The sequence below is a fragment of the Mesoplodon mirus genome (assembly GCF_964341445.2).
Source record: "Mesoplodon mirus genome assembly, chromosome: 17".
NCBI classification, from domain to species: Eukaryota; Metazoa; Chordata; class Mammalia; order Artiodactyla; family Ziphiidae; genus Mesoplodon; species Mesoplodon mirus.
In genome coordinates, this window is record NC_138993.1 from 51,091,565 (window position 1) to 51,115,278 (window position 23,714).

The 23,714-nt window shown below is 37.5% G+C and overlaps 1 protein-coding gene across 1 annotated transcript in view; it reads left to right on the plus strand.

The window, feature by feature from the left end:
• SCEL (sciellin) overlaps positions 1-23,714 on the plus strand; it is a 336,387-nt gene that overhangs the window by 9,050 nt on the left and 303,623 nt on the right. The window contains exons 2-3 of the mRNA XM_082602083.1: positions 10,100-10,189; positions 14,096-14,146. The gene's annotated coding sequence lies outside the window, so the exon portion shown is untranslated. The remainder of the gene's footprint in view (positions 1-10,099; positions 10,190-14,095; positions 14,147-23,714) is intronic.

Genomic DNA, 23,714 nt, shown 5'->3' on the forward strand with positions numbered 1-23,714 from the left:
CCTGTGAATACGTTACAGTAGAAAGGGGGTGTTGCAGATGTGATTAAATTAAGGATCTTCAGATGAGAAGAGCATTCTGGATTATCCAGGTGGGACTAATAGAACCACAAGAGTTATAAGGGGGAAGCAAGAGAGTCAGAGCGAGAGAAGGAAATGTGTCAATGGAAGCAGAGTCAGAGAAGAGGTGATGGCAAAAGCAGAGAAGAGAGAGAAAAAGAAATTTGGGGATGCTATGCTGCTGGCTTTGATGGTGGAAGGAGGGCTGTGAGCCAAGAAATGCATATGACCTCTAGAAGCTGGAAAAGGAAAGGAAACAAATCCTTCCTCAGAGCCTCCAGAAGAAATATAGCCCAGCTGACACCTTGATTTTTAGGACTTCTGTCCACCAAAAGTATAAGAAAATAAATTTGGTTTGTTTTAACCCAGTACGTTTGTTACAGCAGCAAAAGGAAACCAATACACTATCCATTGGATCCACTTATCCTATCATATAAAATGCCACACAGAACCTGCTGTTAATATCAATAGAATGATGGTGTGGTCTTTTGAAGATGAAGTTAGGGCATAAGCTGCATATAATGTACTTTAACAGCTGTTGCATGGTGCTGTGTCCCCAACAGATAGAATATATGAGTTCAGGAACCCAGAGCAGAAGCAGTAGTGGCCCTACTTCCAATAACCCCTTAGAGAATATATGCTTTCTGTCCTGCCTGGGCTCTGTAGCTCTAGGGCTCCTGGTTCCCAAAGATGTAATACTTCCACGAGAGGGCCCAGTAACAGCCCCGTTGGACTTGGGTTGCTCTTAGTCATTTCAGGCTCCTTGGTCCAGGAGACCAGCAGACCAAGAAAGGAGTCCCTATGCTGGCAGGAGTAACTGACCCCTATCATCAGGAGTAGATAGGGCTGCTGTTACACATGGGAGCAGGGAAGAGTATGTATAGGTGAGCCACGGGTGTGTCTCTTGGTACTCCTAACAAAGTTTTGATGTTAAATGAGCAAGTACAGTCCCCATGGCTCAACAAGGGCATGGTGACTAGGACCTCAGGGATGAGTATGTAGGTGGTCCTACCAGGTGGTCCACCTAGACTAGCAGAGATTCTAGCTGAAGTTAAGGCAGTCTAGGACAGATGTGGAGGAGGGTCATTATGAATTTCAGTTGTAGCATTGAGACCAGCAGTAACAAGGGCTGTGGCTCACCCCACTTATCTTCCAGTTTTAAGGTTTCCACAGGAAAAAAAAAAAAAAAGACTATCCAGAATCCTGGATATGGGGTGAACTCTCTAGAGAAGCAAGTGAATCTGAGCAATGCTGCAGGTGGACTGTCTTAGATACTATAAGGTTCTTGCCCAGATTCACTGCCGCTTCGGGATTGAGTCACTTATTTCCCAGTGGTCAGAAGTGTTGGTGGCTGACACCTCACAGCTGCGCTCTTCTCTGAGAACTGGGCTCAGAAATCAGTGGAGGGTTGCTGCCTGGACCATGGTTATGTTATGTCCTCTCCCTGAGGTGCAGTTTGCATCAAATGACTTAACACTGTGGTGGTACAAGGGTCTAGCCCAGTTGCCTTAATTTGGGTACAACGCTAAGGGCATCTCAATTCCAGGGTTCTTTGTAGGTTTGGCTGATGCATCTCTTTTTAACTGATCTCTGTTCAACTTCTCCCTTTACCCAATCCTGCTTCCCTCATTTCTTTACAGGTTTTGTTTCTTAGTGTACTCCATAATAAACTTCTGCATGCAAGCTTTTATTTCAGAGTTGGTTTCCTGGGAGACTTAAACCAAGACAATTACTATGATTAGAAGACATAAAATGTGTCCTTGTATTTGCTTGAAATATTGATGACATTATTCATGACATCATGCCATGTTCCAAATCTGATTTTACAACTAAGTACTCATAAAAACAGATTTTACTCTTCTTTTCCTTTTTATTAATAAAAGTTACATGATTGATCACAATTCCCCTTACATTCGGCTACTGCAGAACAGTAAACACAGTATTTGCTGCAGTCCTTTCTCTCAAGTTCTGAAAAAAAAGCTGTAAAAAAGGTTTGTAGCAAATGGAAGCAAAAATTCATCTTTATTATAATAATGGCTAAGTGAGAGGACAGACCTCAATGTAAAGCCAAAGAAGCTCTGTTCTCTGAACCCCAGATGTTAACAGTTTTAGCCACACACTCCCTTTAAAACTGGCAGGGCCGTCCTCATTATGCTTTTGGGAAGAGGGCGCGTGCTCCCTGAAGGCACCTAACTCCCAGTTGGATGAAAAGAGGAAGGGGCCAAGCTATAAACCTATGTATTTCTGCTTTCTAACTCAACAGTGAGATAAGGCACTGCACCTCCCCCATTCATCGTTCATCCATCTTCTGTCATGGTTGCTCCTCCCGGTGATAGATGTAGCTGGGCACCAGGAACAAAGGACATAAGTTAGGCAGTTGTTGTAGTTCAGCATGACCCGCTGAGGGCCTCAACTAAGGCAGTCAGCATGGAGGGGAGAGGATCATTCAAGAGGTAAGACCCACAGGAAAAAAGTGATCTAACGTGAAGGGCGAGGGAAATGGAGGATCCTAATGTCACTCCCAAATTCTGTGTGGACAGTGGTGTCATTCATTGAAATGGAATCCAGGGAAAGAAGGCTGTTTCAGGATGGGAGATGAAAAGTGCTGTTTACCTTCTCTGTTTCTTGCTCTGAAAATAATTTGAGAGAATGTTTCTAGAGAGTGCGATCACTCCCCAACTTATACACATTCCTCTGCCATTGATTTTTGGCTTACCCCAACCTATTCTCTACACAGCTGTCATCTTTGAAAATTGTATCATATGCAATGAAATATCATCCAGCAATAGAAAGGAATACGTGCTACCACATGGATGAACCTTGAAAATATTATGCTAAACGAAAGAAGCCAGACAAAAAAGGCCACATATTGTGTGGTTCCATTTATGTGTAGCATCCAGAATATGCAAAGCCATTGAAACAGAAAGTAGATTTGTGGTTGCCAGTGGCTGGGGAAGTGGCGGATGGAGAGGGACTCCTGGTGGGTATGGGATTTTTTGGGGGGTGGGGGTGGGGAATGTGATGAAATTGTTCTAGAATTAGATAGTATAGATGATTGCACAACTTTGAGTATACTAAAAACTATTGAACTTTATACTTTAAAAGGTGGAATTTTATGGAATGTAAATTATTTTTAATGAAACTTATTTTTTAAATCTGCTGAAAATCCGTCAGTGTTTTTGTATTAGAGTAATTATAGCTAGCTGCCACAACAGACAAACCTCGTGAACTGCTTGTTCTTTTACCCCCAGAGCCATTCTCCTTCCTTCACTGAACTGCTTTGTGCACCTGGAGGCTCGGACCTGGGCTCCCTTGAGGCTGCATTCTGGTTGTCCTTGGCCAATGGGGATACCCTCTCAGGAGACGGGAGCACAGGAGAGGAGGAGGCCAGGATATTTTTTCCCCCCGGCTCTCGCCCTTCTTCTGGCAGTGGCTGTATCGCGTCATGACTAGAGTTCCTGCTGGGCTCCTCCTCCTTGGCGCCAGCTCCCGGGGCTCTGATAACTCTTTTCCTCTCTGCCCCTTCAGTTCTAGGAATGAAACAGCTTCCTGCCTCCCGTGTTTCTTCCCTGACCCTGCCCACACCTCTGAAAGGATTTCCTTCACTAAAGTCTCTTCATTTGAACCATCTGGGGTGATTTGTTTTCTGACGGAATTCTGATTGATACTCCCCAAAACTTGATGGATTAGGACAGTAAAAGCTTACTCCTCACACACTTGATACAAGTCAAATAGCCCTCTTTCATCTTGGAGCTTTGCCATCTGGACCATGTGGCCTCCAGCACAAGGCAGGAAAAGAGTGAATTAGAAGATTGTAGGGGCTGCTATCAAGGGCCAGCCCTGGAAGTGGCTTACATCCATTCCACCCACATTCTTTGCTGAGAACAAGTCACAGGGCCGCAGGCTAACTGTGAGGGAGGCTGGGATTAGTGGTGTGGTGAACATGTGACGTTATCTCTGGATAGAATTACAAAATCGCCTTCAGGTTTAAATGGACTCTTTAGCAGGGCGTAAAAAGTACACCACCATCTGGGCCCAGCCCCCCTTACTACCTTTATGGCTGCTAGTGCCCCACGCTGTGCCTTGCACAAGCTGCTTCCTCTGCTTGAGTTTCTATTCTCCCTCTTCTCTACCTGGCTGCACTTCAAAACTCGGCTCAATAACTCCTCCAGGAAACTTACCCTGACCCTTCCTAAGGCTGATTTAACTACCAGGTCTCTGTACTACCACAGTGCCAGGAAAACAACTCCATCATAATGTTTATCATTTTGTGTTATTTCATTCATTTCTTGTCAGTTGAACTCTGAGTCTCTTGAAGGCATGGATTGTATTTCATTTCTACCTTTTCCAGTATCTATCATGTAGTCACTATACAAATAATTATTTTAGTTAGTTCTTAGCAGAGTCAGCATCTAGAGAGCAGTTTGAAAATTTGTAGAAGTGTTTTTGGTTGTCATAATAACCAGGACACTACTGACATTTGGGGCAGAGGCTAGAGATAATGAACATCCTGCATTATATAGGACAGTCCCTTATAATAAAGAACCATTCTCTTTCCTGCAACACTTTCAAATGTCCCACTAGATTTTCAAATAGATGAAAAATCTATTCATAGCAACCTAAGCCTAGAACCTCATTCAGCTTTATATATAAATGCTGTTTTAGTTATCTACTGCTGTATAGTAAACAACCCAAAACTTAGAGGCTTAAAACAATAGAAGTTTATTATTTCCTAAGATCCTATGGATGACTGCCTCAACCAGGCAGTTCTGTTCCAGGTGATGTTGACTCTTGCTGCAGTCAGCTGGGCTCACCTGAGCTTGAACATCCACGATGGCTCACTCACACTGCTGGTCCTTGGGTGGGAGTTGATCTGGAGCTGTCAGTTGGAGCACCTCAGACCTCCTTCATGTGGCCTCTTCACATGGCTTGGGCTCTCATAACATAGTAACTGGGTTCCAAAAGGCGGTAAGTGAAAGCTGCTGTTGCTCTTCAGGTTTGGGCTTAGAAGTCCCAGAACAGCATTTGGGCTGCTTTCTATTGGTAAAGACCCGTCCAGACTTAAGGTGAGGACAAAGAAACTCTGCCTTTTGTGAGAAGCAGCTTGCCCATACAGGGAGGAGAAGAGCATTGAGGGCCATCTCCAGAGAGTAGCTACCTCAGACACTAAGTGACCGTTGTCTAGTTCTAAGAATTTTCCAGAAATATAGCAAAGGTATAAACCAAGGGAAATTTAACCTTTCTTATGTTTGGAATTTTATTTATTATATTTGAGTCACCAATATAACACACCTGCATCAGTCTGTCTTTGTAGTTATCCCATTCATGGTGAGTCAACATTTAGGTTCACGTGTCTGATTGCTTCTTTATATCTTCTAGTGAAATCTTACCAAAGTATTTATAAATATGTAGTATATACATGTATATATATACTACATAGATGTAAACATATGTACATGTATTTCATTTTAGTTTAAGCATATTTATATATTCAAGTATATTAAAATAATTATAAAATAGAAAGTATATTTAAATCTATATGTGCATTTTATTTATTAAATATATATATAAAACACCAAAGTATTGATAGGATAGATAAATTTCATTTTTAGTTTTCCTTCATGTAAAGGCATTGTATTTTTTTTAGTACATATGAAGATGAGTTATATTATTAATTTAATATCAGGATACTAAAGTAGTTATTACACAATATTTACTATAAGAAAGAGGTTTGGTAATTGAGTTGAAAAATCACTGGTCTGTGTAAACAACTGATACTCTGGCATTTCCTTTTGGTTTCCATATTTGTCTTCTCCTTGATCTTAATTTTCTACTTTGATTTAAATTTTGTTAACTGAAAATATGTACTCTAGACACAGATCAGCTCAAATCTCTGAGCAATAACATGGGGAATATAAATAAATGAATGACTAAATAATAGTTCTGTGTTTTCTCTAATTATTAAAATGTTTAATTCTTATAGAATATATAGCACTTATCTTTAAAAATGACTTTCTCCCACAGAAATAATTCCGTTATTTTCTAGTTTGAACCAGGTTAGTAAGAATGTCTAGATATGTGTTATAGTAACATTCATATTTTACTGATGTACCTTACTATGAAAATTTTTTAAATTTATCTACTATATAATCATGTTTGGGGAATAAAACTGAAATTTTATATAACTATTTTAAATTTGACATTGCAAAGTGCTTCACCTCATATATTATAATCTCAAGAAAAAAAAATCATTAGACCTTTTAGTGAAGCCAGCCTCTGCACAAATGTATTTATCCCATAGCTTTCCTTAAAATACTGTACTTAGAATATATTCACCATTTGAAACTAAATTCTGTAGAGCTGTAAGTACTGATAATCTGTTCCTGTGACCTCTTACTGCTTATACAAGTGTAGTAATTCATTACTCTGCACTGAAGAGTTTATTTTCTAATATTTTTACTTTTATATCAAAGTATATAAATGGGTCTTTGATTATTAAATCATCAGCATTTCCCATAATATGATTTTTAAAACAAGTAAACAAATATAAAGACCAGATAAATTCAGTTAAGCTCTGAAAAATGCTACTCTCCTGGTCTGGTCGGCAGAGGCTACCCTCCTGGCTCTTGGATAGACAAAACTTCGGGTTCTAGTAGACAAATACCATTCTCTTGATCTAGGAGGCAGGTCATATCCTCCTGATCTGGTAGATGCTCCTCTCCTGGACCGGTCAGCAGATCCTCCCCTCCTGGTCTGGTCAACACATGCTACTTTCTTATTTAATAGACAGATGCTACTTTCCTGGTCTAGTAGACAGATGTTGCCCTTCTGGTCTGCTAAGGCGGCAGAGAAACAAGGTCTCAAATTAAAACAGTCCTATAAATCATCATTCAGCTTCTGCTCAGGAAGCAGTAAATGATTCTCTGTTCATTACCACTGGTGTAAGGTACGAATGGCCCCTGAAAAGTATATCGCGGAAAGGATGTAAGAGACATAATGACTTAACTACTGTTGCTACAGTAGGCTCAGGTGAAACACTGTCATTTTCCTTCTTTATTTTAAGGAGGGACAAGAGAAATCTAGCTTCACATCAAGCTCTATCTACATGCTTTATAAAACTAAAGATTCGTGTGGGAACCCCATGAACATTTGACCACAGAGAGAAAATCCCCACTCTAAGCCAACCACTGTGTCTACTTCAGTTTTGGTTTGGGGAACTAGGTCAGCCTCAATTCTAAAGTGGCAAGAGAAGAATGAGTATGACTCCTAGGTGCAAACAGTGACTGATTTAACGATTAACTTTTTTAAAAACTGGCAACATATACGGTATTAAAAGGTATTACAAATTTTTTTTTTGACCTGCTCATCTTCTTTGTCTCCCTGTTTTCTTCCAACACAAATCATAGAGCCTTTCTTCCGTGGGTAAAAAGTTACCTTTACTTAATCTTTGCACCAAGGAAAGTATAACAAGAACACATAATAGTAAATTTTAGAAGTCAACCCACCACTATCGTTTATAATACAGGTGCCCAGTCTATTTGGGTTAATATCATCGCTTATATTCTTTAATTTACTCTCATTTCAAAGTAATATAAGGTTCTAAAAGTGAACATTGGCCTGTCCTAAGGATGTTTACAGAATGCAAGAGAAAGTTATTTCTGTTGACAAGCAGAAGCATTGCCTCAAAGTGTGTGTGTGTGTGTATGTGTGTGTGTGCCCAGTATCTTGCCCCATGATTCCATTTTCTAGCCACAAGCACAGAACTGAGCACAACCCCTAAATTTCTTTCTTTACTCAGACATCAAAGCATAAAATGGTACAAAGGAAAGAACAACTTCCTATTCTGCCTGAGAAAACTGCATCCCCCAATTCAAAGTGCACATGAGACACATTTAAAAATAATAAACACATTAGTTACCAGTAGTAGTAGTACAATTGCAGTGTTCAAAATAATAGGGTTATTTTATGAAATTTTCACTTATTAGAGTTATTACTTTTTCAGAGTTGTACAAATCTGATAACTATTGAATAAACTATTGTAAACTCTGCACACTCCACTGCTCTGATTCCATACTTTATATAATTGGTGATAGGACGTAACAGTTGTAGAATACCACAGTAACGGTTTGTCTTATATGAAATGAATTTATACCACATGGGATCATAGTGCGACTCTATTAATAAACTTTAAAAGCCAGAATACTTCTGGGGCCATTGTACTGTTTATTTGACTACTTTAATATGGCTAACATTCATAAGGAAAACAGCCCTAGTTCCTAAAGTGAAATAATTGGATTGGAAAGATAAAATGTGAGAGGATGGGGCATAAAGATAACTAGAGGGTTAGCAGGATTTTGCAGAATCAGTGAGAACTTTCCATTCTTGTTCTTCCTCTTCCATTCTGCACAAAAATCATAACAATGTCATCCTATCCTTTATGAATATGATAAATTATTTCTCAAAAGGAACCTCAGTAAGCTGATTCACTGTTACTGTTCCCTTCCCAAGAGCGTGAACTTGGAAGGCTGTGACATTTAAACTCTTATAACCAGCTCTGATGAAATGCATATTTACTTACAAATCTTCATGTATACACACATGCATGCATGCATGCATAAATACATAGCTTAGGAAGAATGAAAATAATCAGCTAAAATAAATTTTAAGTTGATATTTGGCTTTATTTATTGCATGCCTTCAAATTTAGGATTTTCTAAATTGTACTTTATAGCTATCCTATTTTTTTAAATTCCACTTTTGTAGCACATGAGTGAATATTAATATCTCATATTTGTATTAAACACAATTTCCAAAATATAATTTAAATAATAAAGCACCATAATATGATGGTAACGAGAACCATAGCATACTATGTGTTTGATCTTTTGTGTTTGTTTTTTATGTATTATTTGTGTGAAAAGTATTATAAACCTATTACAGTATAGTACTATATAGCTGATTGGTTAGTTGGGTACCTAGGCTAACTTTGTTGGACTTATGAACAAATTGGACTTAGAAATGTGCTCTCTGAATGGAACTCATTTGTATGTAGGGGACTTTTACTCTATATTTTAAATATTAATCCTTTATTCGTTGCAATAAAGGACTAATTGGTTGCAGTATTGCAAATATTCATGACTTGCCTATTAACTTTGAGATGTCATTGACAAAAAGAATATGTGTCATTTGCTGAATCCACCTGTAAATCTTCTTTGCCTCAGAGGTTGCATAATATTATGTGGAATCTGGTACATTCTCAAAAGAACTTCTCCATCTAAGATTGTTGTGAGACTTGTTCATATGGCATCTGCTGCCAAGTTCCAGTAATACACATCTGTGCTGCACATAGAAATTTGTGTGGCTGTGAAATGTTATCGCATTTCTGCTGCCAACTTGCATTATTTCCTAGGAAATACTGATTGAGCATACAGCTCAACTGAGCGTCCACACACTGAGCAATACGGTTCATTTGTAACAGAATGGGGACTTTTCTTGTTGCCTGAGAATTAGACTCAAGATTGCATAGCAGCTACAGAAACTGGCTCTGAAATAACTGATGCCTGACACCCTTTCTCAGTCTACATAATAAGTCTGAGAGTCAAGATAATGAAAGGCAGTTGGGAATTGTCAGCCTGGTGGAAGTGGTGGGGAGGAGAGGGACCAAGAGAAACTCTTCTAAAAATGGGGAATAACTGGCTAGAAGAAGAGACTGCAGTCTCTTTCCTGGTAGACATCTGTCTCTGTTGGAAGAAATTCTTCCCATTCTTTATGAGTCTCTCACATATTTGCTTGTCTCACAAGTGAAGCATGGACTACACTTTGTTCTGGCCTATCTTTTCAAGAATGTTTATATAGCACACAGCCTTGGAAGTCAGGGATAGTGTTTCCCTCTGGAGCAAAGGGCAAGAATGCTTGCTGTCTAATATAATGAAGATGTCTCCTTCTGGAGCAAACGTCAGGCTCAACAAGTACCTGTCTTAAGAGATTTGGGTTCCCTAAACTCGAAATTCCTCTCCTGAAATACAACCCATTTCATATGCAGGTATCATCTGGCCCTCTTTGTCACTCCCTGTGGGAATTGAGGCTTGGGGAAGCAGCACAAAATTAATGATACTGTGGCTACACTCCTGCTGTGAGTAATAAACTACTACTCTTCTCTGATGCAAGGGTCTTGTGTTTTCTACCAGTATCCTTGAAACTGGCAGGCTAAGTTGTTAGCTTGCAAGCAAGGTAAAGTCTCAGACTCTTCACTGTTCTTGACAGTCTGCTTAGGCAGTGGATGTATATTGCTCTTCCCTTGTGCTTATTTGAGCATAGGAAAAGGAAATCAGAGAAAGATGGCAAGACCGAAGAAAGAAATTTAATAGACCAGCTTCAGCATAACCACCATTGAATGGAGTATACAAGTTATCTCTTGCCAAATAATGTCATACAACAAACAACAATGAAATTTTATTTAACAAATATTTATTTCACTAAAAAGTTTAAGATATTCAGCTGATTTGGGCTGAGTTCACTAATTTCCTGGGGGTTGATGATTCTTGAATAACCTAGGATGGCTTCAGCTAGGATGGCTTTGGCATTTCTGATCCTGGGATCAGTTGGTTGACACAGACATGGACTGCTCATGGTGAAGGCAACATGCAAGAGCATGAAAAGCCCGATTGTACCAATACTTTTCAAGTTCCTTCTTGTGCCATGTTTGCTAATTACCCATTGGCCAAAGAACAACCCAGAAAGAACATTGATTAAAGAAAATAAAATAATTTTGAGACAAAGAAATCCCAAGGCAAGTCCAGATTCAAGGAATAAAAGAAATAGACTCTATGACTTCAGTGAAAGAATCTGCAAGTTTATGTTAAAGGGCAAGGATAAAAGGAGGGTAAATTACTGGGGCTCTGAGAAACCAGTGGATCAAAGAAGTTAAAAGGGAAATTTTAAAGTTTCTTAGGACAAACAAAAATGGAAACACAACTTACCAGAACTTAAGGCGTGCAGCAAAAGCAGTTCTAAGAGGGAAATTTAAAGCAGTAAAGACCTACATTAAGAAGCAAGAAAGATCCCAAATAAACAGCCTAACTCTATGCATTAAGGAACTAGAAAAAGAACAGACTAAGCCCAAAGTTAGCAGAAGGAAGAAAATAAGAAAGATTAGAGCAGAAATAAATGAAATAAAGATCAGAAAAACAATAGAAAAGATGAACCAAACTAAGAGTTGGTTCTTTGAAAAGATAAAATTGACAAACCCTTAGCTGGACTAACCAAGGAAAGAAGAGAGAGGACCCAGGTTCAATCCCTGGTCAGGGAACTGAGATCCCGCAAGCAGCGCAGTACAGACAAAACAAAAAACAAAAAAACAGAAAACTAACCCATAATCATAAAACCTGGAAATAATACCTGTTAGTATTTTGGTATATTTTCATCTAATATTTCTTCTCTATGTGTGCATATACTTCTAAAGATATTTTAAGATTATACTGTATATCCAGCATTCTATCTTACTTTTTTACTCAGAATTATGTTGTAGTAATTTTTGTATAATTAATAATTGAGAAATTCATTTTAATGACTACATACTAAGCAACATAGGAAAGTACCATGCATTATTCAATAATTCCCTTTTTGTTATTCAGTTGTTTCCATTCTTTCACCCTTATAAATAATGTTGAGTTGTACATCATTCTGTACAAAAATTTGTGATTATCACCATTATTTTTCTGTTGGGCTAGATTTCTAGAAGCAGGCATACCAGATGAACAGGTTTTCTTTTTAAAACTTTTACATACTGTACATCACTTTCAAGAAAGATAATGTCAGTCTTAACTCCAAGAACAATTGTATTAGACCTGTGTCATAGTACTCTTGCTAGCATTAAAATAAAGTTACCAAGCTGATAGACAACATAAATGTATGACTGTTTTCATCATTTTTGCTTACTAGAGTTCCATGTTTTTAAATGCATGTGTGTATATATATATATATATATATATATATATATATATATACACATATATATTTAAAGTGTTTATGTGTGTGTATGTGTATATATATATGTACACACACACACATATAAATTTTTTGTACTTTATCTCTGGGAACTGTTTGTTCTTTCCCTTTCTAACCACCACTGGCAATGCTTAAAAGTTTATTAAGTTCTAGTTCTCAGATTTGATTAAATAGTAATCAAGTTGTCTAATCATATACTTGTTAACAGTTCAGAAATCCCATGTCTTCTGAAGGTAGGCTTCACGTATGAACCCCTATTTAGGCCGTTGAGGTGGTTTAGCCTAGCAAATGAAAAGCATTAAGTTGGAACCAGGGAAACCAGAGTTCAAAATTTACTTTTATCATTTAGTAGTTCTGTGATCTGTATCCATACTTAACTTCTCCGAGCCTCAGTTAACTCAGTTATAAAATGGAAAGGATGATTCTAGTCTTCTGAGGTTACTGTGAAAATTAGAAGATACATGAGATAATCCAGCACTTAACAGGTGTACAACATTCTATCATCGTTTAAAATCAGACCACGAGAGAGCATCTAGATACGCAATGGAGAACTGATTAATGGGAAAGTATAATTACCTTATGCTTTAACAGTTTCATCCCATAATGTATTAGCTTTTCTGTTCTTGTTTTTTTTTTTTTAATGGTGGCTCTTGTATTTCCCGCCATTATAGGTAAAACTCAAGTTAACACATTAAAAACCCTCACTCTATAAACCACTTCCTTTTCTTATTTCCTCTTTAACAGCACTATAAACTTTGACTCAAGTCTTTCTTCTCTTTTCTTTTTTTCTTGTTTTTTTTTTTTTAAAAGCTTCTTGTTCTTAATCATTCAGTGTTCTGCTAGGTTCACTCCATTTAGTAACTAAAATACTTTCTTCATCCTTGAGTGTTAGCTACTTTATTTATTTATTTTTTAAATGTATTTATTTATTTATTTTTGGCTGCATTGGGTCTTTGTGCTGTGTGCGGGCTTTCTCTAGTTGCGGTGAGCAGGGGCTACTCTTCATTGCGGTGTGCAGCCTTCTTGTTGCAGTGGCTTCTCTTGTTGCAGAGCACAAGCTCTAGGTGCACAGGCTTCAGTAGTTGTGGCACATGGGCTCAGTAGTTGTGGCTCTCAGGCTCTAGAGCACAGGCTCAGTAGTTGTTGCGCATGGGCTTAGTTGCTCCGAGGCATGTGGGATCTTCCCAGACCAGGGCTCGAACCCTTGTCCCCTACATTGGCAGGCGAATTCTTAACCACTGCACCACCAGCGAAGTCCTGAGTGTTAGCCACTTTAATTATCAAATTCAAAGACTGTTAGTCTTCTGATTGGTATACGTGCTTTCCATTCAACTGGTACTCAGGACAGAGAACTAAGTTTCATTTCTGTTTTACCAGCTCATTTCACAATGGCAATGAATTAAACTGAATGAAGTACCAGAACAGATTCTTCAAGGTGATGCTAGTTATAAAAGATATTTTGTATTTCATATTAAAAATCTATTTGGTTTTGTACGGAAAGAAATATCCAAAATAATGCTATATTTTAGAACTGGTCGCAACTGAAATAAGAGTGTATCCTCAGAAAGGTTAAGAATTGTATTAAGGATTTCTCCTTCTGATATTATATTGGTTTAATATCTCTGAAAGTATCTTCCTTTACAGAATTTTAAACTTCTGGACAGTATACACCTTGGAGGTGTTTCTGTTTTTGCAAATGGTAAGGGAATTCTCTAAGGATAAACCACTAAAATACGAAAACAAAACTGCACATCTGGGGCAAGAGCTTTTGTGTATACTTGAATATTTCCATAATGAATCTTAAAAATATCAAGATAGTTGGGGAGGAGTTTGGAAGATAGGATGAAGAAGAGCATATATGTAGATTTATTGATATTGCTAGTGTTCTAAATCTTGGGTGGTATATTTATGGGTATTTATTATATTATGTTTTATAACTTACATCTTTACTCAATATATTATTTAGAATTATTTATTTTTTAATGAAACATTTAAGTTGCCTTTCTGACAACTTTTTATTTTAAAACATCAGATATGCAGAAATGGTGAAAGGATGATACAAAAAAGCATTCATCTATGCCCAGTAAGTTCAACAATTTTTAATGTTACCAAATTTTTAAATATTTGTCTATATACATGTGTAAATTTATTTTCTTGTAGAAATATTTGAAAGTCATTTGCAGACATATGAAACTTCCCTCCTTAATATACTTCATCGTACAACTTCTAAGAATGTTCTACTTAATCCCAATGCCATTATTATATCCAAGAAAATTTTTAATAATTTTATAACATTATTTAATATCCACTCCATATTCAAATTCTTCCAATTGTCTCCAGATACTATATATATATATATATATATTTATATTTGAATGTATTGAATTTGACATATTGAACTTGATTGTCTCTTTTAAACCAGAACAATTTTGACCATTTTTTTATGACATTGACTTTTTGAAGAGTCTAGGCCAATTGTCTTATATAGTTTATTCTATACCCTGATTGTTTCTCATGATGTTATTTAACCTGTTCCTCTATTCCCTTTATTTTATGTACACTGAAGTTTAGATTTGGATTTGATTAAAATCAGATTAAGCATATTTGTGAAGAATACTTCATTCACAACACAGTAATGTTGTGACTTCACATCTAACTCGGAGATATATAATGTCAGGTTGTCCCACTACTAGTGATGCTAAGTGTCATCATTAAATTCAGATTGTAACTGCCAGATCTCTATGTTGGAGAATTAATAAGTCATCTGAAAAGTGATACTTGGGCACTGTGGGTTTATCCTATTCTCCCAGCATTCTTCTACTCAGTGGTTTTCACAGTCATTTATTTCAGAATCTTATTTTCTAATACTGTCATACTAATAGGACATTTTTTCAGTACCCCCCCCCTTTTTCTTAAAGAATTGCATCAGGGTGCTAGATCTTTAGCCAATATAAGTGGAATAAATTTAACATAATTACCATTTATTAGAACCACTCTATAGTTAGACTGACTTTGAAAGATTATTCTTTATTATAGTGGTATGGACTGAATTGTGTCACCCCAAAATTCGTATGTTGAAACCCTAACCGCCAAATGTGATGGCATTTGGAGATGGAGCCTTTGAAGATAATTAGGTGTAGGTGAAGTCATGAAGGTGGGGACCCCATAATGGGATTAGTGCTTTTATGAAAAGAGATACCAGAGACCCTGTCTCTCTCTTTCCCCATCTTGTTGAGGTCTCAGAATGAAGATAGCCATCTGTAAGCCAGGAAGAGAACCCTTACTAGACACTGACCATACTGGCACCCTGATCTCAGATGTCCAGCCTCCAGGACTGTAAGAAAATAAATTTCTGTTGTTTAAGCCACCCAGTCTATGACATTTTGCTATGGCAGCTTGAGAAGACTAATACATAGTTTTCTAAGTATTATAGAACCCTTTGTCCCACCCCCAGTCCTACCAAATTTCTCACATATTGCCAGACATTTTCTTAGGAAAAATGACCCTCTGCTCTGAATTACACAAGCTGAAAAACATTGATTAGCGTATTTATTGCTGTTTCTTGTGTAGTCATTACAGTGCAGACAAAGGTGATCCTAGCAAAGGATTCTCATGGTTGCCTTCCCCATGGAAGACTAATGGGGCCAACTTTTCACTATTATAAATAGTGAATATTGTTGACTGTATATCTTTCTCCTTAAGGTAGGTTCTCCCCCCACCCTGGACCTCTACTGAGATATAATTGACATATTAATTTAAGGTAGTCAACAATGTTTATTTGAATCGCTTACACATTGCAAAGTGACTACAGCCATAGCACTAGCTAACATTTGCAACACATCACATAATTACCATTTCTTTTTTGTGGTGAGAACATTTAAAATCTAGTCTCTTAGCAACTTTCAAGTGTGTAATACAATCACTGTGTTGTACCTTAGATCCCCAGAACTTATTCATCTTTAACTGGAAGTTTATACTCTTTGACCAACATCTCCCCTTTCCCCCACCCTCCAGCCCCTGGTAACTACCATCTAGATTCTGTTTCTATGAGTTTGGCTTTTATAGATTCCACATATAAGTGAGATCACGTAGTATTTGTCTTTCTCTGTCTGACTTATTTCACTTAGCATAATGCCCTCAAGGTCCATCTATATTATCACAAAGAGCAAGATGTCCTTCTTTCTCATGACTGAATGATGTTCCATTGTATGTATGTTCTTTGTCCCGTCATCCACTGATGGGCACTTAGGTTGTTCCCGTATCTTGGGTATTGTGAATAATACTGTCATGAACATGGGGGTGCAGATGTCTCTTTGAAATCCTGTTCTCATTTCTTTTAGATGTATACCCCAAAGTAAGATTGCTGGATCATGTGGTGGTTCCATTGATAATGTCTTGAGGAACCTCTATACTGTTTTCTGAAGTGGTTGCATCATTAGTGTAAATCCTTAAAAGTAGAAAACTTGATCAATGTTATAAACCTTCTTAAGGCTTATGATCTGAATTTCTGGCTAGCCGTCTATAAAGATTGTACCAAGTTCCATTTACACAAGCTGTGTTTGCGAGTGTTCACTTAAATATCACACTCCTCAGTGCTGACCATTATAATTAAAACTCATTTCTGAATATTATAGGAAAATGTTTTATTTGTGTTTCTTTTATTATATTTTTTCATTTTAATTAAACTTTTTTTTTTTGGTAAATTGTTTTGGTCATGCCATTGCCAATTTCTCTACTGCTGTTTCAGCATTTTCTTGATGAATGTTGAATGACCATATATCAGGTTACATTTTACTGCAGATTATTTTTTACAGTTTGACTTTTGAAGAAGGCTGTTTTACTAGGGATGCCATGGTCCTGCTAACGTTAGTAGGACATTGGGAAATGTGAAAACAGTGTTTCTCTGCATCTTATTTCCAGAAAGCTTATTTCTAGCACATATGTATGAGAATCAGACAGGCTAAGTGATTTAAAAATCAATGCCATTTATAAGTGGATACTTGATTTTAATAAATATTTCAGAAATAAATATGAATGTATTTACTAAGTATCCACAGCATAGCACTGAACATGAAGCAAGTTTTAAAACCCTTCTTTCATTTTTACTCAATGATTGTGTAGAAATTTTCTTATGGTATTTTTTATATGGTCATGCTTCCAACTACCAGAGTATATACATGGACATACTGTAGAAACTTTAAAATTATAAATATTCTAGGTATGTTTAGAAATTGAAATTTTTGAACTGTAAAGATCCTTCTTTAAGCACATTTTCTTCCTTCTGCAAATTTTCCTAACTTAAAACCTTTCCCTCCTTGTACACTTGGTCAAAGATGTGAAAACTAGTAATGTTCAACTCTGTTTACCAAATTGTGTTAAATGATATTGCTATATAGCATAGCCAAATGGCAACTTCTTTTTATTTTCTATAGTTAGTCCATCTTATGGTTACTCAACCAATGCTCAGTTCCACTTTGAGGAGCAAACACAGCCTATGGGCTGAGACATCTGAATCTCAGTTTTTGTCATCAGTGATATAATCTGATAAATTGTCATTACAGTGATATGCTCTGCAGAAATATAGGATTTTGTTTTTGTATTTATCAGTTATACTTTGTTTTATTTTGCAGTTACTTTTATATTTGGCTAAATCTGCTCACCCTCCTTTCAATATTGTAACTCTCAGAGGGCAGAGATATGTCTTCCTATATCACTCCATCCCTGCAAATAATCTTGATGTGAATTTAAGTCATCCTGTTTTTAGTTTGTGCTAAAATTACTTGAAAATAACTATCAACTCTACCCTGTTTAAAAAAAAAAAAAAAAAAAAACTCTATAATCCTGTGACAATATATACCCACATTTCATAATCCTTAGAGCTCTTCTAATTTCTAGTTTAAATCCTCCCTGCTGTCATTTCCATCTGCCACATGGGACTGAGAGTAACTGTTTTCTATCTTTAATGTAGGAAAACTTTTCATACTCAAAAATGAGAGTCAGTCTCTCTTAAACGTTCTAAACTTCAGGTCATATAAAATTCAACTTCTTAACTCACACTCCTTACTACCAAACTTTGAATTATATCTGTCCTTTGTAATGGAATTTCTCAAAATTGCCACAGAGAACTTTACCAAAGTTCTGACTAATACATTGTTGTTTGCACAGTGTTAAATCATTTGTATGCTTGTGGCATCCAGAGGTCAAGGGAATCATGAAAACAATAGCAAACTTAGGACATGAAAGAAATTAGTAAAGACCAGATAACCACCCCTATCAGCCCTCTGGGAAAAAAATCAAGTACCAGAAGTTTTGTTTAATCTGGTATCTTTTCTGTTATTCATCCTGTGAGCCTAACAGAGAGAAATGTTTCTTCTTCCCTCCTAGTGTACTGATATAAGTAGCTAGGTAGTAAGTGCCAATTCAAATTCCATGAAATAAATGAGATTTTCTGCCAGATTAGATTTGAGGGACAGAATTAGTCAATGGACTCTAGTTTGTGTATGTGAAGACACTGAAACTGATACACTGAACTGTGCGTTTGGAGTATGATCTTAATATTGACATTGACACAAATATTGTCATTTACTGGGACTACAGTATGATCATTTTCCACCTCTGTCTTCTATCCAATGGTGTGTGACCAAAAAACACAGAACAGCTGATTTACCTTTATGGCCTGTGAAATAGTGACCATGGTTTCATTAGTTCAAGCTCTACTACCCCAAAATAACTGACCAAAGAAAAGTCTGTCCTACACTCTTCCAACATTTTGTCTCTTACATGGCAAAAGTGAATAAAAATTTACTTTGAGCGTGTTGATTTTGCCACTTGACTTTCCTGTGCAGCAGCAAACCCTGTTTCCTCTTAGTCATGACCAGTCACTGTACCAAGTTCACCCAGGGAACGTGAAGAGCTGGGCTCCACAGCTTCCAGCTCCAATGCCAATGACACTGCTAGGTATTCCCAGATGCTGCTGCGGCCACTGAATACTAGTTGCTACCCCAGCTCCCCATGTGGCTCTTTGTCCTGCCCCTGACACTGCCAGATGAATCTACCACCTCCCTAGAACTTTATGTCACTAGCTCCAGATTCAAAATCCTGAAGAGTCTGATCCTGATAATTGGCTGAGCCTTGCTCATGTGCCATGTTCTAACTACCACACTTCCTGCGAAAGCAAGGATCCATCCTTTTCAGCCTTTTTACTGAGAGGTAGACTCTGCCATCTATGAAGATTCAAAAGGTGGGGAAGTGCCCCAAACATGAAAAGGGGGTTCAGACAAATACACTACAAGTTGGGAAATGCTATGTATGTTCTGAGGTTGGAAAGCATGGAGAAAAAGTGGGGGAAAACTCTGGAATTTGGACCCAGAACAAGGGGAACCCTGGAAATCAAATGAAGATATTTAGACTTTATTTGTTAGGCAGAAAAAGTCACTGGAAATGCCTGCACAAAGGGATCAAAGTGGGCTTTAGGAATATTAATCTGCAGCAGTTAGCACAGAAGAACATTTGGAGAGAGGAGATTTTGGAGACAGAAACCAATGAGCAGTCCAGGGAGTTATCTGTATATAAAGCGATACATGCCTGATCTTGGATAGTGTCTGTAGCAATGCAAGTGAAAGAATAGGTGAGAGGACTGTAGAGATAAAATTCTAGAGCTCCCTAAAAGAACCCACTTCTTTCCAATTTTCTTGATAGCATAAATCCCAACATCTTATTCAGAAGTATTCTATTCTAGGGACTTCCATGGCAGTCCAGTGGTTAAGACTCCGCACTTCCGCTGCAGGGGGCACAGTTTCGATCCCTGGTCAGGGAACTAAGATCCCACATGCTGCACTGTGTGGCCAAAAAAAAAAAAGTATTCCAATGTGAACTAAGTAGTTTGCCTAGGGTAGTAGTCCTCAGAGTATGGACAGCTCTGGTTCCTGAGACCCTTGCAGCAGTTCTGCAAGGTTAAAACTATTTTCATAGTAATACTAAGGTGTTATTTGCCTTTTCCACTATGGTAACGTTTGCACTGATGGTACAAGAGAAAGAGTGGCTAAAACGGCTCCTTAACAGGAATCAAGGCAGTGGCACTGAACTGTATCGGTAGTATATAGTCATCATTGTATCTGCATATTTGTGTCAAGCAAAAAAATAGTCATTCTCGGGCTTCCCTGGTGGTGCAGTGGTTGAGAATCTGCCTGCTAATGCAGGGGATACGGGTTCGAGCCCTGGTCTGGGAGGATCCCACATGCCGCGGAGCAACTAGGCCTGTGAGCCACAACTACTGAGCCTGTGCGTCTGGAGCCTGTGCTCCACAGCAAGAGAGGCCGCAATAGTGAGAGGCCCGCGCACCGCGATGAAGAGTGGCCCCCGCTTGCCACAGCTAGAGAAAGCCCTTACACAGAAACGAACACCCAACATAGCAAAAATAAATAAATTAATAAACTCCTACCCGCAACATCTTCAAAAAAAAAAAAAAAGCTGCTATTTCTGTGTCTATATAATAAAAAAAAAATAGTCATTCTCACTTAAGAATATCTTTGATAATGCAGTAAAATGTATTAATTTTATTAAATCTTGATCCTTAAGTACACAGTTTTTAATAATCAGTGTGATGAAATGGGAAGTATCTATAAAACACTTCTACATATCAAAATGCCTAGTTCTTCCAAGGAAAAAGTTTGCATGATTGTTTGAATTACAAGCCGAACCAGCCTGTCACATCCCCACTACCCTGTAGCACATCATTTTTCCTTGAAAGAACAATTGACAGACAAACTATGATTTTTTGGGGGCCTTAGCTATTAGGCAGATATTTTCTTGAAAGTGAATGAAATGAGTCTGTCACTTCAGGAAAACAATAGTTTTTTTTTTGCCAATGATAAAATTAGTATTTTGTAAAAGTTGTATCTGCCACCATGAACTTGACAGCTTCCTAACACCTAAAGATTTTTCTAATGAGATTGTTGGTTAAATTAATGGATGTGCTTTTTAAAAATATTATGTCATGAACTGAGTCAACATTTGGAAGATCTGTGTAACTCAGTGAGCCAATAAGTGCCAAATGGCCAATGCAGGATGTTACAAAATCATGGGCAGGAAATCTATTCGAAGTGCAAGATAAGCCAATAGATTTTACTGTAACAGAGAATAAAAGATTCACTGGTATGGTTTTAAATTCCATATTGCATCTAACCTCTTAAAAACTACCACTGCCCAGTTATCAATTGAACAGTATCTGTAATTATCTGAAAAGGCAATTAAAATACTCCTCCCTTTTCCAATCACATATCTAAAACTGGATTTTCTTCATCTACTTCAACCACAACATATCATAGCCGATTAAATGTAGAAGCAGACATGAGAATCCAGCTCTTTTCTACTTTAAGCCAAATATTAAGCAGATTTGCCAAAATGTGAAACAATATGACTCTTCTCATTTAACAGTTTTGGAAAATATGTTATTTACGTTAACATACAAAGCATTTACTATTGCTATTTTTTCATAGAAATAACACTTTCCTAATTTTTATTGTTATTATTTTAAATGACATTGTTAGTCACCAGAGAATACAAATCAAAACCACTTCATATATACTAGAATAACTATAATAATAATTTTTAAAAAGTAAGAAGTGTCAGTTAGAATGTAAAGAAATTGTGCCCCTCATACATTGCTGGTAGGAATGTAAAATGGTATAGCCACTTTGGAAAACAGTTTGATAGTCCTCAGAAAGTTAACTGTAGAGCTACCACATGACCCAGCAATTCCATTCCTAGGTATATACCTAAGGGAATTGAAAACATATGTTCACAAAAAAGCTTGTACACAACTGTTCATAGCAAAATTGTTCAGAATTCCAAAAAGTAGAAACAATCCAGGTGTCTATCAACTGATGAATGGATAAGCAGAATGTGGTATATCCCCACAATGAAATATTATTCAGCCATAAAAAGGAATAAAGTACTGATTCATGCTGTTGATACATTATGGATGAACCTTGAAAACATTATGCTAAGGGAAAGAAGTTAGACACAAAAGGTCATGTATTGTATGATTCCACTTGTATGAAATGTCCAGAATAGGCAAATCCATATACAGACACAGAAAGTAGACTAGTGGTTGCCAGAGGCTAGGAGGAGGAGGGACTGGAGAGTGACAGGTAAGGAATAGTGGTGATATTGTACAACCTTGTAAATATACCAAGAAAAACAGTGTAATGTTAGTGATTAAAGTTATCCCCATTGCAAAAATGTTTTGAGTAGTAGCCACAGAGGCTAGAATGATATTGTTGAGCATAAGGAAAATCTCATTTTAGGGCTTAGAGATTCCCAAAATTTGTCCTAAGTACCAAGCTTAGGTTCCAGAGCTAACTCTAGATCCAATCAGCTAGGATTTTTTTTTTTTTTTTAATCTTAGCCTTGCATTTCAGCTTGGGAGGAACTTCTAAAAGTGTTAAATTCTTATTCATCTTGCATGTGGACTTTTGTTTGCTTTTTGTACAAGTTTTAACCAATAATGGAATATTTATTATCACTGAAAGACAAAAATTACTAAATTACTGAATATTACTGAATGACAGAAAAAATAACATACAAATTGTGAGACAACTGTCTATTGACAACATAGAAAATGGGGTCACTGAAAAGTGTTAATTATAGAAAAAACACTTTGCAATTTTTTTGTTTCATTGTATAGTTTAAAATTGGTTTAATTTCCTTTTTTTTTTTTTTTTTTTTTTTTTTGCTGTACGCGGGCCTCTCACTGTTGTGGCCTCTCCCGTTGCGGAGCACAGGCTCCGGACACACAGGCTCCGCGGCCATGGCTCGCGGGCCCAGCCGCTCCGCGGCATGTGGGATCCTCCGGGATCGGGGCACGAACCCGTGTCCCCTGCATCGGCAGGCGGACTCTCAACCACTGCGCCACCAGGGAAGCCCTAATTTCCATTTTTGAAGATAAAAACTTTTCTCCTCTTTCACTGAGAACAAACTGTAATTAACAGAAACACAACAGCTATTTGCATAACAATAACTTCCTTGGCATTAGAGAAGCTTGTTATTTGGTTTTCTTTAAGTGAAAGATTTGGTCTCTGTAGGACACATTAATATTTTTATCTTAATATTTTGTGCTCTTTCCATTATTTTCTGAAATCTGAATTTGAGTACATAATATACCATCATGTTTCTTGCCAGCATACCTATGAAAATCCCTCTTAAATTTTTACAGTTTGACCTCACCTCACTTTCCATTTGTACCAGCTGCCACTTCCTCCTATGCTTTAGCCAGAGATTGGTCTTCTCCACAGTACCCAAATTAGCTATGGTCTTTTCTCTCCACAATGAGAGGTAAACCTTCAGGCACATGAGGAGAATTTTGAGGCACCTCTGCATAAGTACCTTAGAGTGTATGCAGTGTGAAAAACTACTGCTGGACACCAGGCCTGAGGTTGGCAGTAGAGTGTGGTGGGAACACGAGCTAGGAATGATGGATTCTTTGTGGTGGAGCCAGGTCTGTCTTCACAAAGAAAAGCACAAAGAACAGAATTGGGCAGGCTAAGAAGGTGAAGGGAATTCCAGGGAAAGGAAGAAGAGTGGCACCCACTTTTGACAAACATTAAAGACCATAGCTAAAATAAACTCCGGAGTCAGACAGATCTTAGTTG